General features: G+C 45.3%; 2 protein-coding genes and 1 long non-coding RNA gene across 5 annotated transcripts in view; all 3 read left to right on the forward strand.

Moving 5' to 3' along the window:
- LOC125101807 (DLA class I histocompatibility antigen, A9/A9 alpha chain-like) overlaps window positions 1-25,021 on the forward strand; it is a 343,654-nt gene that overhangs the window by 240,996 nt on the left and 77,637 nt on the right. The window lies entirely within an intron of this gene.
- Window positions 1-25,021, forward strand: part of LOC125101803 (DLA class I histocompatibility antigen, A9/A9 alpha chain-like) — a 249,173-nt gene that overhangs the window by 146,310 nt on the left and 77,842 nt on the right. The window lies entirely within an intron of this gene.
- LOC125101840 (uncharacterized) lies at window positions 1,061-10,586 on the forward strand. The gene is made up of 3 exons (XR_007127952.1): window positions 1,061-1,403; window positions 6,314-6,317; window positions 10,450-10,586. It is a non-coding gene; the product is annotated as an uncharacterized LOC125101840 (long non-coding RNA).

Below are 25,021 nucleotides of genomic sequence, written 5' to 3' on the forward strand. Positions count from 1 at the left end.
AACATCCCTAATTATATTTAGGCATGTGCTTTAAAATTTTATAAGATTTTAGCAAATGTTGACAAGATTTAAATTGTAAATGAAAACTCTAACTTATTATGCTTCTCCTTGGTATGCTAAGTTACTCAGGAAGTACTGCTCAACAAATGATAAACCTTAGGTTACATTTGGGTAAATGCTATAACTATTCTAGAGATTCTATGCATTTCTTAAAGTTTTAATGTTTTGATAGATCATCATTTGGTATTGTAATTATTGAAGCATTATGTGTCAGTGGGTTGCAGGATAACTTGAGTTTCCTTGTCTACAGTATCATAGTGAACTCTCAAGTCAGATCATTAACAATGTCCATTTCTGAGTTTTTTGTCACTTATAATTGCTCTAAGTCTTGTAAAATGAGTTTTATCTTTTTTTAAGATTTTGTTTATTTATTTGACGCCAGAGATCACATGTAGGCAGAGAGCGAGAGAGGGAAGCAGGCTCCCCTCTGAGCAGAGAACCGGATTCGGGGCTCCATCCCAGGATCATGGGACCATGACCTGAGCCAAAGGCAGAGGCTTTAACCCACTGAGCCACCCAGGCACCCTAAAATGAGTTTTATCTTAAAGGAGATTCATAAAAAGGACTTTCAGGAGAACACAGGCATTCAATATCTTTAAGATCATAACTGAAATGAGTAAGAACTTCCAGAACTAACTAAAGCTGCATTCAAAAGCCAGAACTAGTAACTAGTAACATGGGACTAAATGAACTAAAAGATTATAGTGTTGTGTCTCTTAATCTTGTGTCTTATTTTAAACATTGCTTGTTCTCTAATGTTTGCTCTTCCACACTAAGGAAAATTTTACTTAAGTTATCTGTGACTTACAGAAATGTAAAAATATTCACTTGTAAACAAATCAAAGCATTCAACTTTTCTATCTGAACCCTCTGAAACTCAAATGGTCTCAGTAAGTATTCCTCCATGGCAAGCAGTCATTTGCATACGTTCAATAAGAATCTGTTCTCCTTGTAACAGGACACCATTGGAAACATTGATTATTTTACCAAGGCTTTTACTGGAATGTCTTATTTGAGAAAGACATGCATAGACTCAGATATGACCAGACAGTTTTAAGGAACTAAGGTGGACTTTATGAAACTTGGAGCCCTATAGCCCTTTGGAACTGTTGGCCTGGTACCTTGCTTACAGAGTTCCCAACAGCCACACCAGGTGAGTAAAGAATGTCACTTCCTGGCAGGTGCAGGAATCTCAGGATACTTTGGAGTCCTCAGGAAGAGGAATTTGCCCAAATCGACAGGTATTGCACGCATGTATGCTGGCAAGTATGTGGCTTGGCTTCTGGCCTAGAGAGGCTACTAAAAGTTCAACCTAGAGATTCCTTATAAGAAGTTCCAGCAAAGTAGATTCTAAAAGATCTATATGACCACTCACTGTTCTTGCTGAGCTTACATAAATAATTAGGCTCAAGCTGTTCAAACTGGACTTGTTTTTCAAATAAATTAGTCCTGATTTGGCCATTTTTGGAAACGAGGGTTATTTTAGAGAGAAAAATTATGTTTCAATAACACACCTTTGTGGATGTTAAGTTCTAGGTTTGATTGTCTTTAAATGTTTGTTGTTTACCTAAGCAAGACAACTAGAGATAAACTTAAGAGAAATTACCGCAGTAACTCATATATAAACAATCTTCTGCTGATTATTCTGTGGTGATAATAGCAGAACCCCATGGGCACATAACGATTTAAACAGCTGAAAGTGGGATCAATTCCCCAACAATTGTATAATTCAACTATCACCTTGACCAATTCTGTGGGCCTAGGATAATTGCCTAAAAGCCAGCATACCCCACTCCATAGGATTAACTGTGGACTTGTGGAGATAATGGACGACAGCACTTTCTTTATGATTGGATTGGATGATGCAGATGGGACTCCCCTTATCTCTTGACAAGTTTTCTCCCATTTGACAGTGATCCTTTGTAATCAAGATCACTCAAAGTGTTTCTTAATGGTTTCATCCCTTATTCATATTTATCCTAGAAGCCACCTCTGTTGAGGTATAATTGAAAACAAAGGCTTTGGCTAAGCATAGAACAGTCCTCCTCTTAAAAGGAGCCTCAAAGCTTGCTATGGGGCAGTCCCTGACTGTAATGACTTCACATCAGGTCCAAAATGTCTTAGAAACCAGAGGCCACCAATAGATGATGGAGGCCGACTTATTAAATACTGGGCTACCCTTACAGATATGCCAGAAATAATACTTAAAACTTGTCAAACTTTAAACCTATTTACCCGTATGGCTGAATCTGACCATTGTATTTCTTTCTCTATAGAGCAAAACTTTTCAGAGTTGATTGATCTTGCTTACTCTAGTTGGCCAGATTTAAGATGCTCCTATTAAAAATACAAGTGACATTTGGTTTACTGATGATAATAGTTTTCATAAAAAGAAAAATAAGAAAAGCTGGGTATGCCATAGTGCTCACTATCACTTTGCAATTGCCAAAGCCTTAAAAATTAATATTAATACTGACTCCTAGTCCTACATGTCCATGGAGAAATTTGAGAAAAAGGGGATTATTATCAAGCCATAACTCCACAATCAAATATAGCCCTAAAATTATTACTCTCCTTAAGGCTGTACACCTACCAAAGGAGATAGCTGTAATTCACTTCAAAGGATGTCAGAGGATATGACCTTAGGAAAAAATGAAAGTAATACGGGGTTTACACCATGCCACTGATTTGGGCAAAAAGGCCATGCAGGTGACAAACTTCATGAGAGAAAATTGTCCCTAGGTTTGGACTCCCTACAAAGTAACAATGGACTGCCTTTTATTACACAGTAAAAGACGGCCCTCCAAAACTGAATTGCCTTTGATATCTTGACTGCAGTTACAGAGACCCAGAATTGGAGGACTGTCTCCTAACAGGACCCAATGGTTATATGACTCTAACTTGTGCTCATGGTTTCCCCTAGGCTGGATAGGTCACTGTACTCTGGGTTTTACATGGCCAACCTTCCAAAACTTACAACAGTGGTGAACTCTTTCTGTCTCATTGGTGACCAACTAACATTCACTTTTGTTTCCCCTTTGGAACTGGAGGATGTTTGGCACATGGAAGGAAGCTCTTACAAAGTACACGGTTAGTCCTAAATGACCCTTGAAGTAATATTTCTCTATTAAAATGCTATGGTAATACAAATGTGTAAAGCAGCTTTACAAAATAGAATGGCAAAATACTAAGTTTATGTTCCAGATTATTACAAAATATTTCTTGGGTTCTAACATTCTCTAGTTGGCATTTTAAACAGTCCCTCTTTCCTTTAATAACTGATTAAACTCCAGGACTGGAAAAGAGTTTTTTGTCAACTAGCAAAAAACTTAATTTGAGCTTCTTCTTCTTCTTCTTCTTTTTTTTTTTTTTTTTTGTTACACTAACCATGTTTTGCTGTTTTCTCCCATGTCGTCTCACCTGGCATCGACTCCTTCACTGCCATAACTCCCACAGATGATCCTTTCCACTTGGGAAGATCACCTGAGCAGTCTCCCCTGGATCCAGCTGCCTCTGTAACCCCCCCTACACATTCACCAACTGACCAGTGTTGACCCGAGTAGGTAGGGACAACTCTATGCCCTGTTCAGCAGAAGGATGTTACAGAAGCTGAGACCTTCCACCTTCAACAACCTTAAAGATCTAAGGGTCAAATTGTTCAGAGGGGAATGATGAGGGAACAGAAGGCTGGCTGAGAACAAAGCAAAAGCTCACACCCAGCAACCTACCCCCACCCCCCCCACCCCCTTCACACACACACACACACTCCTGGGTGGGACATAGGTGACATTCTTTAGGAATCTCCCACCCATCTTAATGTTAATACCTTGCTAGAGGGCAAAACAACCTTGGCAATGGCAAGGCCTCTGGTATCTGGCATCTTGGAGGTCTTCTTTAGCATATGAAAGTTCTATCAAAACCTCCCTTTTCCTTACTTCCCCCACCCCCCTGGTACAGGACCTGCCACCCCTCACAACCCAGGGCAGCAGCTCTTTCTGCCCACAGATCCTGTCCCCATGCATTAATAAACCACCATTTTTCATCAAAGATGTCTCAAGAATTCTTCCTTGGTCATCGGCTCCGGACCTCACCCCACTGAACCTCACCTATGTTCTAGAACTTCATCATGATGACCCATCAGTAGACGAGGCCCTGGTATAAGCATAGAGCTCCCAGAGAACAGGAGAAGTCATTTGGGAAAAGGTATGAAATAGAGGATAAGTGAGCTGGTTAAGACGGAGCTAATATTCCCTTCCAACAAGAAGGGGGATTGACTGAGTCCTTCCCAGAAGCCTGTCACCTGAGTCTTAAGATGAGGCTGTACTAGTCCCTCTTACCTGGCCAACAGGTACCCTGTATTTTATTAGAGAAGAGGGGGAGATAAATCTTCCAGAACATAAAGACAGTCCGCATTACTCACCATCTTTTTTTTTTTATTAAAAGTTTTTCTTTTTTTTTTTTTTTTTTAAGATTTTATTTATTTGACAGATCACAAGTAGGCAGAGAGACAGGGGAGGAAGCAGGCTCCCTGCTAAGCAGAAAGCCTGATGCGGGGCTCGATCCCAGGACCCTGAGATCATGACCTGAGCCAGAGGCAGAGGCTTTACCCACTGAGCCACCCAGGCGCCCCCGTATTACTCACCTTCTGATGGATGAAGTTGGATGCTTTTCCTGGCCAATACATGTTACAAGATTAGAAGGTTCTTGTCTCAGGGAGTGGAAGAATGAATCTCGCAGATGCAAAAGAGTGAAGCAAAGTGAAAGTTTATTAGTGAAGGTGAGAACCGAAAGGAAAGAGAGAGCTCTCTAGAGTGAGAGGGGTCCGGAATGGGCTGCCACTGAGGGCTTTTTTTTTTTTTTTCTTTTCAGTGTAACAGAATTCATTGTTTTTGCAGCACACCCAGTGCTCCATGCAATACATGCCCTCCTTAATACCCACCACCTGGGCTTTCAGTGGCAGTCTCTTCTTGAGAACTGACTGGGAAGCTCGTGGCCTTGACATTCTTGTGCTGTCTTGGCTTGAGTAAGGACCATTGAGAAACCATTAATGACTTACTTCTTTGAGGTTTGGTCATTTTCTGTGATACACTGTAGCTGTCAAAGGAAAATACTGCCGACCATTCGACCCCTTTGGAGGCCAGGGCTCTGTTTCCTTATCTCTTGTTGACTCTGGCTTAGGACATCTTCCAGCCAGGAATAGTGTCCCAGCCAGGGGCCCCCTGCCTCTCCCTGCCTATACCTTATCCTTTCCTTCCTCAATACCCGATGAATGCATTAAACGTCAGTGTTGTGCCCGAGTTTTCGCGTCTGAGAGACCACCAAGGAGCCAAGCACCGATGAAATCACATGAGGGTTTATTCGACAAGCTTAAGCTTGGGCCCAAGTATACCGGACACAGCGGAGTAGGGACTTGGACCCCGAGCTTAGTTAAGGCAAGGGTATTTATGGGTTTCTGTTACTAAAGCAGGGTGGGGCTTCCTGAAACCCAAGCAGGGTGGGGGTTACTAAAGCAGGATGGGGAAAAGTTCAGCCCTTGGGCACAGGGGTCTGAGATGGCTGCCAGAGCTAAGAAGACTGTACTTATGCTAAGGCTAAACCTGAGGTGGGATGGCCTTGATTTTTCTTGGCCTCCACAGTCAGACTTCATGGTTGGCAGGGCACTTAGAAATTTCGGGGAAATCTCAGGAACAAAGTAACCTGAGAAGGTGAGTGTCAAAATCTGAGTAGAAACTACACATCCTTAATTGGCTGCTAATCACACAGACAGAGGGCAGCTCACTCAGGACCAAGGCTGAAAATGCAGCCACTGGATGTAAAAACAGGGCACAAACAACAGCTGTCAGCACTGTGGTGACCAGACAGCAAGCTGACAGGTCTCCTGGCTAGGACCAAGTCAGAGACCAGCCCAACCCCCCATGGTTCAGTGGTGAATGGATGCCTTAACCTCAGGTTGGAGAATCTGGGAAGTCACTCAGCAGGGAGCAGGCCCAGAAAAGCAGATTTGCCCTTAAGCTAGTTGGTCTGATAAAATGTAGCGCGTCAGCGCTGAATGGAAACTGATTGATGGGAGTCTGTTATGTTGGTTGTTGTATTGAATTGTAAATGCAATGAGCAAGGTACCTCCCAAGTGACTGTATTGTGCTTGAATCCTATGAAAGTGCTATAAACAAATAAAAGTCCTCCTAGCAGCATTGGCTGTGACCCTCCCCATGCATTCTTTCTGTCTCTTTCTCATTCCCACCTTTCAGTCAAGGCTGGTTCCTTGGCAAGTGGCACCCCTGCAGGGACCTGAGTACTGGGATGGGCATATGCCACAGCAGGTGCGGAACTCCTCAGAGTAGAGATGTCTCAGCATTTGGAATTGGTAAGTGGAGCAGCAATCATGCGTTGGGAGTAAAAAATTATGGGCCAAGAATTGGGTACTTTTTGTACAAGCGCTTAAATCCATGTTAATGTCTCGTGGAACAGAAGTTAGTGATGCTCAGAGAAATTTCTTAAATTTGTCCAGAAGTTCATCCCGGTTTCCTGAGGAAGGCACAGTTAATCTCCTAATAGATGTGGGGGCTTCTCCCTCCCTCATTTCCCACGTTAAATGGCTATAACTGGAGCCAGCTGTGGTCAGCCTCCCTTGGGTCAGAGACTTTAAGGAATATTCCCAAGCAGCTGCCAAAACTCCCTTTGTTTCAGGGCAATTCCCTATCTTCTGGCTTGATGAGGACTGCCTAATCCCTTTTACCTTGTTGGCAGGAAACAAGGCGTCGGCTCCTCTGTTGGAGCTGATGAGCTCTAGAACAGGAACCCTGTCTCCGCCTCTGGCATGACTTTGTCTCCTGTGTCCCTGTTCCTGCACCAACTTGGGTGCGGCCTGCGTGACTGGCTTCTACAGCATCCCTGGTGCCCCCTGCAGTAAGGCTCCTCCTCTCTTCACTATCAGGGAGCAAGAAGAGCCCCCCTGGACCTAACACCCCCCACTCCAGATTTCCCCACCCATGTCTCAGGTAAACACTGAAAGTGGGGTGGGTCCAGGTGGAACAAAAAAATCAGTATTTAAACTAAGTTACTTTTGTTGGTTTAACTAAGATACACAAGTCTTTAAAGTTATCAGCACTAAACGTAAAACTTTCTCTTGAAAGCGTCCATGGACAAAAGGACGAGACTGATACAAAGCGAAGGTCAAGCAAAGCTTTATTTCGCTCCAAGCATCGAGAATTAAACTGACTGGCCAGGGCCGTCTCTTGCAAAGAGGTGACCTCTTCCAGCCTCACAGACTAACTTTTATAGAGTAAAGGACATGTGGTTGAGCCTGGCCACACACAGGTGGCCAATTGAATTACAATGCACCCTATAGTAAGTAGTTATTTGAACTAGCCTATCACTCTGGTCAGAATTGGCGCCCAAAAGGCAGGGCCCACATTCTTGAGTGGTTAGGGAGGTGCTTTCCTGATTGGATGTCTCCACCTGGCTGAACATGTCCTTGGCGGGGAGGGAGGTAATATGTGCACTTTCACTGATTGGATGTTTCCACCTGGCCGGACATGTCCTTGTATCTGGGCTCCATTACTTTTGCCCAGCCTGACATGTCCCGGTATCTGTGCTCCGTTATTGGGGCTATTTGGCCGTATTTCACCAGTTCTGTTTCTAAGCGCTTTCCTCTTGGGGGGAAGGGGCAGGTTCAATCTACGTTTACTGCATAAACAACAAAATGGCTCACTCTGGCTAAGTAGGCCCTTACACTCTATTGAGGTTTGCTGAAGGTCAAACAAGCTCATATTATCTCTGTTAGAAATTGTTAGCAAAAAGATTACTGGGGGCCTGGGTGGCTCAGTTGGTTAAGACTCTGCCTTCAGCTTAGGTCATGGTCCCCGAGTCCTGGGATAGAGCCCTGCATCAGGCTCCCTGGTCCTCAGGAAGGCTGCTTCTCCCTCTCCCTCTGCTGCTCCTCACTGCTTGTGCTCTCTCTCTCTGTCTCTGTCAAATAAATAAATAAAATCTTTAATTTAAAAAAAAGATGACTAAACTGATAGTTAATTGTGTCAAAGTTTTCATGGGTAATTGTTACGATAGCTTTCAAAGTCCTTGGTAACCTGAAACTTTGAAGTTTTGCTTGGATGATAAATGAAATAAGTTGGACCTCTAGGTCTTTTCCAAATAGGATAAATTACTAAAGTATTGACTACTGGATGTAGGTTTGTGCTTTTGATTTATTGCAAGGAACTAAGGATATTTAAATCTGTTGGTAAATATGTTTTGTGCTTAACTGATTCATATATGCCATCTAAAGAATTGTGATGTAACAGTTCAAAATTGGTTACTCCTTAGTCTTCACTTGAAATTAAGGTTTTTAAGAGTGTAAAATTCTGGTCAGTGTAACTAAGACTGACAGAAATAAGGGAAACAACTCTATGTGGAAAAGAAGGTGATATGCAGGAAAGATATAAAAAATGGGAATACATTTTTGTTGAAGGTAAAAGAAGGTAATTTTGTCCTAAATGAGAGGGTTGTTGGTTAAAAAAAAAAATAATGGCTTGGGACAATCAAAATGCAAAGAAAATGTGTAAAAGGTTTGTGATGGGAAATCTTTGGAAAAGAATTTTAATGGTAGGCAGGATGGACTAAGATTGAAATGAATGGATTTTATAAAAGTACATTGGTTTAAGAGTTAAAGCCTACTTTCTCTCTCTTTTTTTTTAAAGATTTTATTTATTTATTTGACAGAGAGACAGAGATCACAAGTAGGCAGGCAGAGAGAGAGGGGGAAGCAGGCTCCCCACTGAGCAGAGAGCCCGATGCGGGGCTCGATCCCAGGACCCTGAGATCATGACCTGACCTGAAGGCAGAGGCTTAACCCACAGAGCCACCCAGGTGTCCCAAGTCTGCTTTCTCTTTAAAGAACAAAGATTTCAGGTGCCTGGATGGCTCAGTTGGTTAAGCGACTACCTTTGGCTCAGGTCATGATCCTGGCATCCCCCGGATCGAGTCCCCTGTTGGCCTCCCTGCTCAGCAGGGAGTCTGCTTCTCCCTCTGACCCTCTCCCTTCTCATGCTCTCTCTTCCTCACTCTCAAGTAAATAAATAAAATCTTAAAAAAAAAGGACAAAACTTTATTTCTTGAATTGTTGGTCTGCTCTTGATAAGAAAATGCAAATAGTTGTTTTTTTTCCCTGCCTGCCTAGAAAAACCAGTTTCTGTGTCTTGCCTTTATTAGGTCTTTAATGTCCCTAATCCTATTTAGGCCTGTGCTTTAAAACTTCCTAAGGTTTGGGGCACCTGGGTGGCTAAGTGGGTTAGGCCTCTGCCTTCGGCTTGGGTCATAGGCTCAGGGTCCTGGGATTGAGCCCCGCATCAGGCTCTCTGCTCGGCAGAGAGCCTGCTTCCCTCTCTCTCTCTGCCTGCCTCTCTGACTACTTGTGATCTCTCTGTCTGTCAAATAAATAAAATAAAATCTTAAAAAAAAAAAACCTTCCTAAGGTTTGGGGCGCCTGGGTGGCTCAGTGTGGTTAAGCCTCTTCCTTCAGTTCAAGTCATGATCTCAGGGTCCTGGGATGGAACCTTGCGTTGGGCTCTCTGTTCAGTGGAGAGCCTGCTTCCCCCTCTCTGTCTGCCTGCCCCTCTGCCAACTTGTGATGGCTCTCTCTGGGTCAGATAAATAAGTAAAATCTTAAAAACAAAAGAAAAAACACAACTTCCTAAGGTTTTAACAAACTTTCCCAAGATTTAAATCATGAACAAAATCTAGTTGGCTAATTAGGCTTGCTTGCTTGGTATGTTACCTTCTGGTTCTAGCTATTGAAGTTTATGTGTCACAGAATAACAGAATTTCCTTGTCTAATAGTATCATAGTGAAGTCTCCCGTCAGATCATTAATAATGCCTATTTTTGAGTTTTTGTCACTTATAATTGTTCTAATTGTCTTGTAAGATGAGTTTCATCTTCAGGGAGATTCATATAAAGGACTTTCAGGACAAACACAGGTATTCAATATTTAAGATCAGAATTGAAATGAGTAAGAACTTCCAGAACTAAGAGTTGTATCAAACTAAAACAGAATTAGTAACATGAGACTAAATAAACTAAAAAATTGAAGTGTTATGACTTGTTTGAAACATTGCTGGTTCTCTAATGCTTGGTCTTGCAGACTAAGGAAACTTTTTCTTAAGAAACCTGTGACCTACAGAAATGTAAAAATACCCATTTGTAAACAAACCAAAGCATTCAACTTTTCTCTTTATCTGAACCCTCTGAAACTCAAAAGGTCTCAGTAAGTATTCCTTCTTCCATGCCAGTCCTGATCATTTGCATATGTTCAATAAGAATTTCTTCTCCTTCTAGCAGGACACCATTGGAAACATGGGTTATTTTACCAAGGCTTTGTAAAGTTCTAGCAGAGCAGATTCTAAAAGATCTGTATGATCACTCACTATTCTTGCTGAGCTTACATAAATGATTAGGCCAAGTTTGTTAAAGGTGGACTCATTTTTCAAATAAATGAGTCCTGACTTGTCTCTTTGGAAATGAAGGCTATTTTAGAGAGAATAATTGTTTAAATAACCTGCCTTTGTGGATGTTCAATTCTAGATTTGATTATCTTTAAATGTTTATTGTTTACCTAAGCTAGACAACTTGAGATAACCTCAGAGAAGGTGCACAATACCTCATTTAGACAATTTTCTTCCCTTATCCTGTGGGGACAATAACAAAACCTCATGGGCACAGGATTAAACAACTGGAAAATGGGGTTAATTCCCCCAACCTTATATAACTAAACCAGCACCTTGTATCCCACTCCATAGGGTTAACTGCAGACTTGTGGAGATGATGGATGGCCCCACCTCCTTAATGATTGGATTGGATGATGTACTTGGGGATGTCCAGATGCCCTTATCTCCCGAGACAAGTTTTCTCCCACTTGCCCGTGATCCTTTATAGTTAGGATATTGTTAGGGCTGGACCACTCAAAGGGCTTCTTAATGGTTTCACCCCTTGGTCATATTCATCCTAGAAGTCACCTGTGTTGAGATACAGTTACAAGTAAAGGCTTTACCTAAGCATAAAAGAGCCCTCCTGGTACAAGGAGCCTCAGAGCTCACAATGAGACATTCCCCAGCTGTAATGACTTCACATCAGGTCCAAAATATCTTAGAGACCACAGGCCATCAATAGATCATAGGAGACTGACTTATTAAATATCAGGCTATATTTATAGATATGCCTAAAATAATACTTGAAATCTGTCAGACTTTAAACCCATCTACCTTATTCCTGAACCTGACCTTCGTACTTGTCTATAGAGCATAACTGTTCAGAGGTTATTGATCTTGCTTACTCTAGTCAACCAGATATAAGATGCCCCTATTAAAAATACAAATGACAGTTTAAACATGTTCCCAAATAATAGTGCCATGGGCTACTGACCGGTTTGCTACTGATTGGGTAAGGCTCCCTGGCATTAGATGGCCAGCTCCAAACGGAACCCACTGGATATGTGAAACTGACCAGTGGCTCTGGCTTCTGGTTTGCCAAATACAGAGAAGCATTATTAAAGCCAATATACCAGGCACCTGGGTGGCTCTGTCATTAAGTGTCTGCCTTAGGCTCAACTCATGATGCCAGGGTCCTGGGATTGAGGCCCTCATCAGGCTGCCTGCTGGGTGGGAAGCCTGCTTGTCCTCTCCCACTCCCCCTGCTGTGTTCCCTCTCTGGATGTGTCTCTGTTAAGTAAATAAAATCTTAAAATAAATAAATAAATAATGCCAATATACCAACCCAGCTGGCCTTCTAAATTTAATTAAAAGAACGGTGGACACATTTTGTGTTACATTGTTATAATCACCTAGCTTCCACCTTTGTTCCCTCTTTAGGACTAAAGAATGTTGTTTGGAACATAGAAGCTCTTACTACATACATGGTCAGCCCTAAATGACCCTGGAAGTGGCATTTCTCTACTCAATGCTATGGTAATACAGACGTGTAAAGCAGCTTTACAAAATCGAAGATGCAGATGTTTTCACTGCTACACAAGCTGGAAGTTGCGCTATCACAAAAACAAAATAGTATGCATGTGTTCCAGATTATCACAAAATGTCTGGGTTTCTAAATGATCTCTTTCCTTTAGTGCTCACTTTAAACTCCTCGACTGGAGAAAAAATATTAGAGGCTGACTATCAAAGGTCTTTTGCTCAAACTTCTCTTTCTCATTGCAGCATTAACCTTTTTTTGTCATTTCCGGTGTCTCCCTGCCTGGTGCCAAGACTCACTGCCATGACTTCCAGTGAACAGATGATCCTTTCTCCTCAGGGAGGTTCACATGTTGACAGCATTGGATTCTGCTGCTCTGTCTTTTGTAACTCCCCTAAACTCCCCTACACATTCCCCAACTGCCCAATGTTGACTCAAGTAGGTAGGGACAACTCTACACCACTATTCAGCAGGAAGAAGTTACAATAGATGAGACCTTCCACCTTCAACAACCTTAAAGTGTTGGGTCCCCCCAAAATTGGGTTACCCCAATAATGGGTCCGTGATTAAAGGAGCGAGACTGATACAAAGGGAAGGTCAAACAAAGCTTTATTTCACGCCAAGCATCAGGAATCAAACCTACTGTCAAACAGACCGGTTGGGGCCGCCCCTACAGAGAGGCTTTTAAATAAGTTCCCCCGGGGTGGGGGGGCAAGGTCAATTTAAGTTTTACAACAAAATGGCAGTTCAACCGGGGTGGGGCCACTCTGGCTGAATAGGCCCTTACAAAAGAATTAAGGGTCAACAGATAACATGGAGGTCATGGGAGAATGGAGAGGAGAAGGGAGTTGAGGGAAATTGGAGGGGGAGATGAACCATGAGAGACTATGGACTCTGAAAAACAATCTGAGGGTTTTGAAGGGGTGAGGGGTGGGAGGTTGGCAGAGCCAGGTGGTGGGTATTAAGGAGGGCACGTATTGCATGGAGCACTGTGTGGTGCAAAAACAATGAATTCTGTTACGCTGAAAAGAAATTAAAAAAAAAAGAATTAAGGGTCAAATATGTTCAGCGGGGAATGATGAGGGAATGTTGGCGGATCCTGGCGGAAGAACCAAGCGGCACTCGGTGACTTTAGAGGATCGGAGGTTTATTTAACACCATGGGCTCAGACAGGGTTGTTCTCCAAAAGTCTGAGCCCCGAGCACAAGCAGGGAGGGGGATTTGTACCCTTCTACTTCCACATACTTGGTACTTTTGGCGCAAGCAGGAAACGGGGTAGGAAAGAAGAACCCGGAAGGGCTTTGAGACAGGGACTGGAATTCCCTCCCTGGCTTGGTCAGCCATCTCAGGGTACAGTTTTTCCCTATCAGGAACAGAGGCAAGCTAGGGACAAAGTAGAAGCTGACACCTGGCAACCTCCCCCCCCCACTCCTGGGTGGGACACGGGGGACATATTTACAGGAATCACCCATCTTATATTAATCCCTTGCTCCTGAGTTCAGAACATTGGCTTATGTACATGTTACTATTGACTCTTACTCTGGTTTCCCTGTAGCTACTGCTCGTACTGGTGAAACAAGAAAACCTGTTACAGCGCATTGTCTCTCATTTCCGGGTCTCAGGCATTCCACGTTTGCTGAAAGCTGAAAAAGGACCTGCACATACTGGTAAGGCCTTTCCTCACTTATGTGTTGCCTATGGTATTGCTCACAGCGCAGGTATTCCGTGTAATCCGCAGGGCCAAGGCATCGTGAAACGCACACATCAGACTTTAAAAACTCAACTACGTAAAACAAAAAGGGAATTCCTAACCTCCCCACATTCTTGCCTTAATCAAGCTTTACATACTTTAAAATTTTTTACATCTTTCTGCCGATGGTGCCTCCGCAGCTGACCATCTGTGGTCTTCACCCAGGAAAACATTATTCTGCAGTGCGATGGAATGACCTGTAAGGGCCTATTAAGCCAGAGCAGCCCCACCCCAGTTGAACTGCCATTTTGTTGTAAAACTTAAATTGACCTTGTCCCCCACCAGGGGAACTTATTTAAAAGCAAGTCCAGGAAACCAGTCCCAGGTAACAAAGTCCAAGTACAAGGGTGGGTCAGGCCAGGTGGAGGTATTCAATCATTGGGGGCACATACTATCTCCTAGCTACCAAGGAGTATGGGCCCCCGCCCGCCCTTTGGGAGCCTTTTGGCGCCAATCCTAACCAAGGTGTGATAGGCTGGTTCAAATGTCTACTAGGGTAAATTGTAATTCAATTTGTTGCCTAGCATCACTGTGGAGTTTCCTGTGTGTGTGTTACAATCTCATTGGCCACCTGTGTGTGGCCAGGCCCAACCACATGGCCTTTGCTCTATAAAAGTTAGTCTGGAAAGCAGGGAGTCATCGTCCTCTCTGGAGGGGCGGGCCCGACCGGTCTGTTTGACGGTCGGTCTGATTCCTGATGCTTGGTGCAAAATAAAGCTTTGCTTGACCTTCGCTTTATATCAGTCTCACTCCTTTAATCACGGACCCATTATTGCGGTACGCAATTTGGGGGGGACCCAACATACCCTTTAACAAATCAGTGGTCCGGTCCTGATCCTGTTTTAATTTGGGGATGAGGGCATGTGTGTTTTTTTCTAGGAACGCTGATGGGCCCATCTGGCTCCCCAAGTGCATACCATGTACCTGCAGTGGATCACACTCGAGAGGAATTTCTGGATCTGTCCCAATGCCACTCTGGAGTCTGAGGATTACACCCCTGATACCTGCCCCTCCACGATGGCCACCTCGTGGGAAAACAACCCGCCAAAAAACGATTCCAACTTGAGGGCAATTAAAGACTCTCACAATGCAGGCACAGGAAGTGTTGGAGGGTCAGAAAGTTAAGAGTGAACCCAAAACGCTTTTATTAGCCATGATAGTGCTCGTTGCCTGTCAAGTGTCCACTGCATATGCTGATAGACTTACCAGGCCCTTACTCAAGCCCTGCGAACTTGCCAAACAAGTGTTTGATAATACACAAAATTTATTGAACTCAAATGGTCTTACTTCCTTGCTTTATTCCATTGCTGCCACCCTGACTTGTTTGCGTGTCTGTCGCCAGTCTGCACCCGAGCGGGATCCCTATCCCTCCTGCCCCTCCAATCCGGCCTCCATGAGCTTCATTTAAAAAATGAAAAAGGGGGAAACTGTGGTCACCAGACAGGAAGCTGACAGGGTCCTTGGGGTCCTAGGGCCAGGTCAGAGACCAGCTCCACCCCCCAGGGTTCAGCCCTGAAGAGCTGTCAGAACTGCAGCTTGCAGAAGCAGGGAAGCCACTCAGCAGGGAGCAGGTGGAGAAAAGCAGATTTGCCCTTAAGCTAGCTGATCTGATATAGTGTAGTGTAACGGCACTGAACGAAAACTTATTGACCCTTACGCTGGTTGTTCTATTGAATTGTAAATGTAATGATCAGGGTGCCTCCCACCTGACTGCATTGTGCTTGAGTCCTATGAAACTGCTCTAAACCAACAAATGTCCTCTTAGCAGCATTGGCTGTGACCTTCTGGATCCCATCCTTTCTGTCTCTTTCTTTCTCATTCCCACCCCCAACTCAGGCTTCTCCATTCAGTCAAGGCTGGTCCCTTGGCAAGTCCTGTAGGGGCTCAGGTCCTAGTGGAGTCCCTGCGGGTTAAACACTTCTAAAAAAAGAACAATCTTCAGAAAAATAAAATGGATTCCAGATTCGCTAAACCATAAAATGCACAATCCACTTTAAAAGGACACATTAGCAGGCATTCAAAGAAACAAATGTGTGACTCTAATGAGAAAGTCAACAGAACTGTATTCTCAGAGCACCCAGATTTGGGGTCAGCACCGCAGGCTCCCAGACAGCTTCAGGATCTATGTTCAAAGAACTGAATAAATACGTGTTGAAGGAATGTGAGAAAATCTTGTTATTAAATGGCGAACAGAAAGGAAATCTGAAGAAAGAAGCAGAATAAACTAAGAAATATATATATTATATTATATACTTACTTTATATATATCTGTATATAGTGAAGTTCAACAGGTAAACAGCATTGAATGCCTGGGAAGGCAGAATGAAGACTCAATGAGGTTGAATAGAAGTAGAAATTAATTAAAAAAAAAACTACCCAATCCAAAAGACATGGAAGAAAGATTAAAGAGAAACTAAGAAAACCTCAGAAATCCACAGGAGAATTAAAAAAGACAAATAGAGCCCAAAAATGAGAAGGGAAAAAAAAGAGCAGCTAAATCAGGAAATCTTGTGTCAAAATTCCTCCAATTTGGTGCAAAACCCTTGAGCATACAGATCCGAGTCACTCACCCCAGAAAAGCAGCAAGAGCGCACACAGCAAGGCTCAGCCGCGTCCCCGTGAGAATCAAGGAGAGGACAATCTTCAACAAGAGTTCAGGACACCTTGTGCACAGGGCATGGTCGTTTGAAAATGTTCATGTATTCACTGACTCTCCTCCCATGAAGCAGTAGAACCAATTTTCCTCCTCTTGTGTGTGGACTGGGCTCAGTGACTCCCTTCTCAGGGACAGAGTAAGGGGGACCTGAGGCTGTGTGACATCAGAGATTAGGTCTCAAAGGGACGGTGGTGCTCTGCTCTCTCCTCTTGTCTCTCCCTATCTCAGATCGTGGGTTTGGGAGAAGCCGGGGCCATGTGAGAAAGACCTTCACTGTGGACGGCCCCACAGAGGGAGGAGCTGAGGCTTCCCCTGAAAGCCAGCGAGGGACTGACGATCCTGCCACAGCCACACGTGGGAGCGGGAGCACAGACCCTCCCCACCGTCACCTCTGTGCATCCCAGGGAGTCTAGTCCCATACTGACTGCAACCTAATGAGCAGCCTCGGCGGGAGCTGCCCGGCTCCCCTACCGTCACATGTCAGACCCTCGGGAATTTATTGCCATGATGATGTCACTTGGAGCTGCTGAATCGTGTTACACTTGGTTACTCCGCAACAGAAACTCTCACAGACACCAGAGCCCGGGCCCGGGGTACTGGCAGCACACTCACTGTGCACCAAGCAGGTGCTGTGGAGCGGGGGCAGGGGTGCAGTTGGAAGGACTTTGAGGTCAGAGTTTAGGAGAAACAGATCAGCAGGACTGCCTGACATTTTCCAGGAGAGGGGCAGAGACAGTAGGAAAGGAAAAGAGGCCTCCAGAGCCCTACAGTTCTCCTGGGGACAAGCAGCTGAAGACTTAGTCACTGCAAACACAGCTCGGTGTCCTGGAAAGATGTGTCAGCACCTGCACAGAGAGGCCAAGAAATACGCCGGACGAGGTGCTCTGTACACCACGTGCGCTTTTAGTATGGAGACACAGGTGGACCATGACCTGACAGAACAGCTCTGCCAGGCAAACTGTCCCCTGAGGAGCTGAGCGGCTCTATTAACACCAGAAGTAAAAGAGGGGCACCTGGGTCCTTTAGTGGTTTAAGCCTCTGCCTTCTGCTCAGATCATGATCTCAGGGTCCTGGGATCAGGCCCCGCATCGGGCTCTGGAATCAACAATCTGCTTAATCAGCTGAGCCATCCAGGCACCCCAAAGATTCAGATTTCAATTCCTACATCTTAAATAAAAATTAATGGAAATAAATATAGCTAAAGAGCCACTAGAAGAATCAGACCATAAACAAACAAACAAAAAATTGCTTGAAACCAACAGGGGTACAAAAAGAGGCAAGAGAATAGAAAATAGAAGGGACAGTTCAGAAACAAATAAAATGATAGATGCAAATCCAACCATGTCAGGAAATCATATTAAATAAAAACCAACTAAAATTCCAAGAAAAAAGTTTGGATTATCGGGTTGGTGAAGATAAACCAACGCAATGCAGAGTAGAAAACTTGAAATAAGAAACCAAAATAAGTCAGAAGTTAAAGGGTTAAAGAATATCCCATGGGAATAAAAAGCATAAGGGATCTAGAATGTTGCATTATTCTGAAGCAAAATAGGCTTTCACACCAGGAGCATCACTAGAGACACAGAAGGACTTCCTGTGAAGATAACAGGTCAGCATCACAGCAAGACCAAGGTAATGAATGGAGAAGAATCTAATTAGGATTTCTAACACATGTGGTATAAGAGACAAATTATCATATTTAGACACCCATGCTCCTCTCTCATTAATGGAACAAATAAGGATTAGAGGAATTAAGCCATACCATGAGCCAAAATAGACCACAGACTGACCATAAAATAACTCTCTATAAATGGAAAGGCAGCAAAATTACAGACATACTCTGTGACTGTAAATAAATCCATAACATGAAGATATCTGGAAAATCCCTAAATATGTGGAGATTCGTTGCACACTTCAAAAGTACGTGTCATCATGGCTGAGTGAAGTGATCACGAGGGACGTCAGATTCTCTTCACCTGAGTGACCACGTACAGAAATGAGAATGGGGGATCTGCAGAAGCAACAAGAGCAGAGGTTGTCATTTTGCAGTTTGCAGGGGCAGGAAGCCAGACCTGAGGGAGGCAGACAGCAGGTCCCTGTGTCCAAGGGGCAGCAAGGAGTAGAAGAGGCCACACACCAGGGTCCTGGGCTCTCCAGGCAGGGGAAGGGGGCCACCTACCAGGTTCCAAAAGGCGGGGTCTGACCCTGCACAGGAGCTTTCCCCCTTGGCCATCTTGGGCATGGTTCTCAGACGCCTGGATCCTGCAGGCCTGGGGAGATAGGAGGGGACACATCTGGATCCCCAGGGGAAATGTGAGACAGAAGCCTGGGCCCTGAGTCCTGTACCATGGCCCTGTCCAGCCTCCATCCCATGTGCTGCCCCACGCTCCAGGATCGCATCTCCATGGCTCCAGCTGCTGGCCCTTCCCTGTTGGAGGCCCTGGGGCTGCTCTTCCTGGAGCAGGGTTTCCACTGTCTTCACAAGCAGAGAATGTTCCCCAGTGGCAGAGGCTGTGAAATGGGTGGATGGTAGGCATCTGTAAAACTGTAGTCGGGGGAGTGGGAATCTGGAAACTCCAGAATCAGAAACCAGGGCTGGCCCTTCAGGATGCATGGGCCTTGCTCTCCCCTCCTCTCAGGCCCCTGATGCCCCAGAGCCCCAGCCAGAAACCCCTGTGCCTCTTCCAGACAGCACTCATCCTCCTCCCATAACAGTGCCCTAAGATGAACTCTTCCTCTGACCCTCTCATCCTTGGTTCCTCCTCCTGCACTCTTGTTGGCCTCCACCCCCTAATGTCACTACTTACTCCCTGTGCTCACTCCTCCAGGAGCATCCCCAGGATCCAGGCCATCACCCAGGGAGCTCATCCCCTCCTCCTCCCCTCCTTCTCCTGCTCTTAGGGACTGAGACTCCAGAGCTGGTTCCTTGGAGGACGACCCATTTTTGAAAAAGCAGCAGCAGGAACAAGTGACAGGGACTCCGAGGTCGACGTCCCTGGAGGAGACTGAGGGCACCCAGTATGTGTATGGGCTCCACTGCAGACCTGGGAGCCAGCTGTTATGCCTGAAGATCTGTCCTCCATGAGGCCAGAGTCCATGTTCATTCAACGAAGGCAAAGTACCTGTGCCAGCGTGTATTTTGGGAGACAATTCAGACTGAGGAATTGGCACTGTATGGGCTCTTGTCCTTGTGGGCACAGCCCTGTGCCCTGCTGGGAGCCCAAGGAGTTCCTGGGTGGGGGCGGGACCTGGAGAGAAACCCAAAGGGTGCTCAGGTCTTCTGTCTTCAGCCCTGTGGCCACAGGGAGGTGCTGCCGCGCTCCCATGCTGCACCACCAGGGGGCGCACGAGGCCGAGCTGAGTCAGGTCCAGAGGGAGGACAGGCCGGCTAAGTGTCAAGAGGGGAGGAGGTGCCTTCTGAGCAGCCCTGGGGCCAGGTGCAGGGGTGGGGCAGGGATCCGAGGAGAGGAGCGCTGGGAAGTCCTGTCCCATGTCTGAGTTTACATCTGTCCTCCCCACAACCCTCTCTCTAGACCCTGGATGACAAGCCCAGGAAAACTGAAAAGTAGATCCTTGATCCTCCTGGACTTATTCCCTCTCTGAGGGCTATTTTACAAACGACACTCTTTTATCTTAGAATAGTTGGGGATTTACAGAGAAGTGACAACGTTGGTGCGGAGTGCCTGTGGACCCCACACTCAGTTGTTCTGTCGTTAACCCCAATCTCACCGTCGTGCATTTGTCACAGCTAATGACACAATATTCACACATTACTACTGATCTTCACACGAGATTTGCTTTCACGGTTTTTGTTTGTTTGTTTGTTTGTTTCTCTCCCAAGATCTCATCCAAGTTACCTCTTGAGACCCATCATGGCTCCATCGGGCTCCAGCAGGAGCGGGGAGTGGAACTTATGCTGCATTTGCTGTTCCTTCCCCGCGGCCCTATCAGGAGCTCCAGCCATAATTCGTGGACACCGGAATGTATAACAGCTTAAGCGTGCTGAAGGGAAGAGCTGTGCGCGTTCTCCGCTTCCATTCCCCGCTGCCGCTCCAGGGACGGCTGCTCCTGCCCCGCCCGCGAGCGCGGGTCACCGGGGTGGTGTAGGGAACCGCCGGCTGGATGACAATAACCAGAGCCCAGAGATGGGCACGGATGTTGGCAGAACCAGGCTAGGGGCTAATGCTCAAGCTCCTCCCCCGAGGTTCTAGGGCCCCTCCCACCTGCCAGCCAGATCCCCAGTTTTGCTCACTTTTTTAACAAGTGCTTTTCTTATTGGTCCCCTTTTTAAGGGTTTTATGAGTGGTCTACAGCAAGTCCTTCATCAGATATGTGATTTGCAAATATTTTCTCCCAGGCTGTGGCCTGAGCTTGTTTCCTGATATAACAGTGCACATCAGGACACAGGTGTATTTTTCTGGTAAGAGACATGACAAATGGCTGACTGTGCCGGGTTAGGGGTAAAGAACTTGGGTGAGGGATGGATGAGGGGTTACCATGTGACTTCTTTACTTTTGTGTATCTGTGAGTATCTCTGGAATTCTCAAGTGAAAAAGGTTTTCAAAAAATACACTTCTTTAAAATCCCTAACACCTGATAGATCATCCTCAGACCATGACTGAAGACTCAGGTTTTGATCTTCTACTTTGGGACCAATCATTTTTTCACTGAGCTATTTTGCCTTTGAACTTCTATTTCTGAAACAGGGGGGTTACATTGTATGGGCAAATCCTCCCACTGAAATAGCTTGAAATGCCATGTAAAGTAGAAAACCCACCAGATTGAAAGCATTAAAACTGGCATGCTACTATTAAATAAAACAATGAGCACACTCTAAAAAGAAGGGAAAGGCCCTGCCTGGCCCCCCACAGAGCAAGGTCCTGAGACATGGAGCAAAGGCTCTGTGAGTCCCCTGCCCAGAGCACAGAGAGGCAGGCCCAGCCGTTCGAGCTCTGTGCCCTGAGAGGCTGACTTTCCTACTATCTCCTTCCCTTTGGAAGTGTAAATAAAGCCTTCACATTCTGGTTTTGATGTGTATGTATGATGTACAATATATATGATGTCATCTATATTCACTGCAGAAAAATTATAAAATGGGAAAAGTGATAAAAAGACAAAGTAAACATAATGTGATTCTCACTCCTGAGCTGTTCTGTTGCATTTGCTTCTGTTCCCTTATCTATCCTCTTGCTGCTGGAAGTCTCTCTCTCTCTCTCTCTCTCTCTCTCTAAGGTGAAGAGCACAGAGCTCAGGGGCCCCAGCCCTGCTCTCTTCAGATGCCATTTCCCCACTCAGCTCCCTGTCACCCTCCTGAGAGGGCTGCCTCTCATTTCCTCCTGCACTCCCTCCCTGCTCCCCTCTCTGAAGTGATGAGCTCATTTTTCCCTTACTCATAAAAGAAGGACTCACAGAATACTGCACACTCCCTTCTACCCCATCCCAGGTCTGCACCTGTGTCCTCAGCTTCTAAGCAGTGGTGGGGGAGGGGCCCTCCTGTCTCAGGCTGTCCCCCCATGTGGGCACACCTGGCCCCTCACTCGCTTGCATCAGGCACTTCCCCCTCCCTCCTGGCTCAGCTGTTCCTGCTACAAACATGCAGGGATGACTCCCATGGAGCCACATAAAGCAAAACTAAATAAACCAAAATAAAATCATCCCATAAAAACACTTGAGGGACGCCTGGGTGGCTCAGTTGGTTAAGCAGCTGCCTTCGGCTCGGGTCATGATCCCGGCGTCCTGGGATCGAGTCCCACATCGGGCTCCTTGCTTGGCGAGGAGCCTGCTTCTCCCTCTGCCTCTGCCTGCCATTCTGTCTGCCTGTGCTTGCTCTCTCTCCCCCTCTCTCTGACAAAAAAACAAAACAAAACAAAACAAAACACTTGATCCCATGACTCCTCCAACTACTGTCCCATCTCTATGGCCTCCATGCAGAACTCGTCCTGACCCATCATCTCACCCCCGATGTTGTCTTTGCAGCAAATGGATAGACACAGAGATTTAAAATTCAAGTCCTTCTGCAATACTTGATATCAAGGGAGATGTCCTCAACCTTCCATGTCCCCATTTCCTGTATCTCAGAGACCACCTGCATTAGTTCTTCTAGCTGATTCTCTGATTATTGCTTCTCAGACTCCTTCTCTGGTCTTCCAGTTTATGCAACTTTACTGAACTGGCTCCTCTTTCACACTCTCCCATCTGCCCCAAATAATTATTTGATGATTTTGATGAGCTCAGTGTGCAGTGCTGGCATTATTAGGACACATTAGTCACAACTGAATATTTTGTAGACTATGATTGTGCCCTTTCCTGAATCAACTTTATTTTCCCTGGAGTAAATAAATGTCTTATCCCTTCATTTATTTTTTCTGTTGTGCTCCTTTAAATCCTCCCCTAGATCCCCCTGGGTAAACCTTCATGAACATATTCAAGCCCACCCAATCTTCTCCCCTCTTCATGTCTGTGCAGCTGCCTGGCCTGCAGCCCTCAGTCGTGCCCTGCAGGGACAGGATGCCTGTGCCCCTGGGGCAGGGCTGACACCCGGAATCTCTGCAGCTCCTCCTGGGGGCCCTTGGCCTCTCTCCTTCTGGTTCCCTGTGGCCAGGAATCCCATGTGCTCCCCTTGTTGTTTTCTCCATCATTTGTCCCACCCTGTCACCTGGTGTCCTGTGGAAGTTGTCACGGAAAGTAGAACAGAAACTCTCACATCTGAGATTTTAGGCTGCCCTCGCCCTGAGGCACATGGTGATGTGACAGAGATTCTGTGCCAGACAGAGATGTCCTCGGGATTTCGGGGTCTTTCATTATGTCTTCCAGTCCCCAGGCCTGTGTTGTTGCCTCTTGGAGTCTTCAGCGTGTCTGCCCTCTCACCCTCTTTCTGACATTTCATGGTGACGTGTCCTGGTGTGGGTCTCCTCTCCTCTGCTCTAGGTGAGAATTTGGGTGGGTCTCTCAACATCTGTGCTTATCCCTGTGAACTCAGAGAAACCTTCCTGAAATTGTTTTCCATCGTTTCCTATTCACCCTCCTTTTTAAAACAATTATTATTAACTTTTTGGAATCACTTGATTAAGAAACAAACAGGTCTTCTCTCCTGCTGCCATCACCCTCCTGATTGTATTACTTTGGGGAAGGACAACTATAATCATCCAGTGTATCCCCTCAATTATTCGTTTCTGTTGTCATATTGTTAGTTTCCCAGAACTCTATCCTGTTCTATGATCGTACAGCACTGTGCGGAGTTGTGTTTTTGTTTCACATCTATATGCCTGTTGCATCCTGTAGATGTGACTGGTCCTAGTGGTAAGGGCCTTGCTAGGTCTCCTGGTTTCTGCTTTCATGATATCATGACCTTTCTCCACACAGCACTCATCTCAGAAGCGACTTAATGTTTTCCTCTGTCATTTCTGCTCCATGCCCATCTCCCATATGACACTGCCTATGTCCTGTCACCAGAGTGTCACCCTTGCTCTGCACTATAGCTCCAGAGGCCAGCTGATCCTGAGCCCCTGGAAGCCTTGAGATGTCCACTGGATGATGGACTTTAGTGTGATTTGAGCAGGTGAGTTACATTGCTCCTTAATGTCCTCCTAGGCTCCGAGCCCAGCAGCCTCCCATCACAGAACATTCTGGAACATTGTAACAGCTCACTTGCATGGAGTGCACATAATACCCACCCCCTGATGGACAGGGAACAATGAAAAAGTCAACAAGGTCTCTGGGAGCAAACCTTCTAGGCTGACCCCTGACTCCACCACCTCCTTCTCTCTGAGTCTCCCTTTCCCTGTCTGTACAAAGGGATTCCCTAGGTGGTGCCTCCTGGGTTTGTTTTCATGATGAACTGTGACCCTCTGTGTAAATCACATGATGATAATCCCTGAGACATGTTAATTGTCCCATTCTTTATACTTACCTTCATCATATTGATTATAGTGCTTAGATAAGTTCCTTTGTTTTTATAAACCACAAGTCAAGAAACATACTTGAGAACATGTGTGATTTTCTACTTAGGACAAACTCCTCGAAGAAAATATCTGTGTCACAACATAAGTACATAGCATTTATGGAGACATTTTTTTTAATTAATTTTATTTTTTATAAACATATATTTTTATCCCCAGGGGTACAGATCTGTGAATCACCAGGTTTACACACTTCACAGCACTCACCATAGCATACACCCTCCCCAGTGTCCATAATCCCACCCCCTCCCAACCCCCCTCCCCCCATCAACCCTCAGTTTGCTTTGTGAGATTAAGAGTCACTTATGGTTTGTCTCCCTCCCAATTCCATCTTGTTTCATTTACTCTTCTCCTACCCCCTTAACCCCCCATGTTGCATCTCCTATCCCTCATATCAGGGAGATCATATGATAGTTGTCTTTCCGATTGACTTATTTCGCTAAGCATGATACCCTCTAGTTCCATCCATGTCGTCGCAAATGGCAAGATTTCATTTCTTTTGATGGCTGCATAGTATTCCATTGTGTATATATACCACATCTTCTTTATCCATTCGTCTGTTGATGGACATCTAGGTTCTTTTATGGAGACATTTTTCTAAAGCACCTATAAAAAATTGTACCCCAGTGTTCACTCTCATCAA

Source organism: Lutra lutra, chromosome 6 (genome assembly GCF_902655055.1).
Source record: "Lutra lutra chromosome 6, mLutLut1.2, whole genome shotgun sequence".
Classification (NCBI taxonomy): domain Eukaryota; kingdom Metazoa; phylum Chordata; class Mammalia; order Carnivora; family Mustelidae; genus Lutra; species Lutra lutra.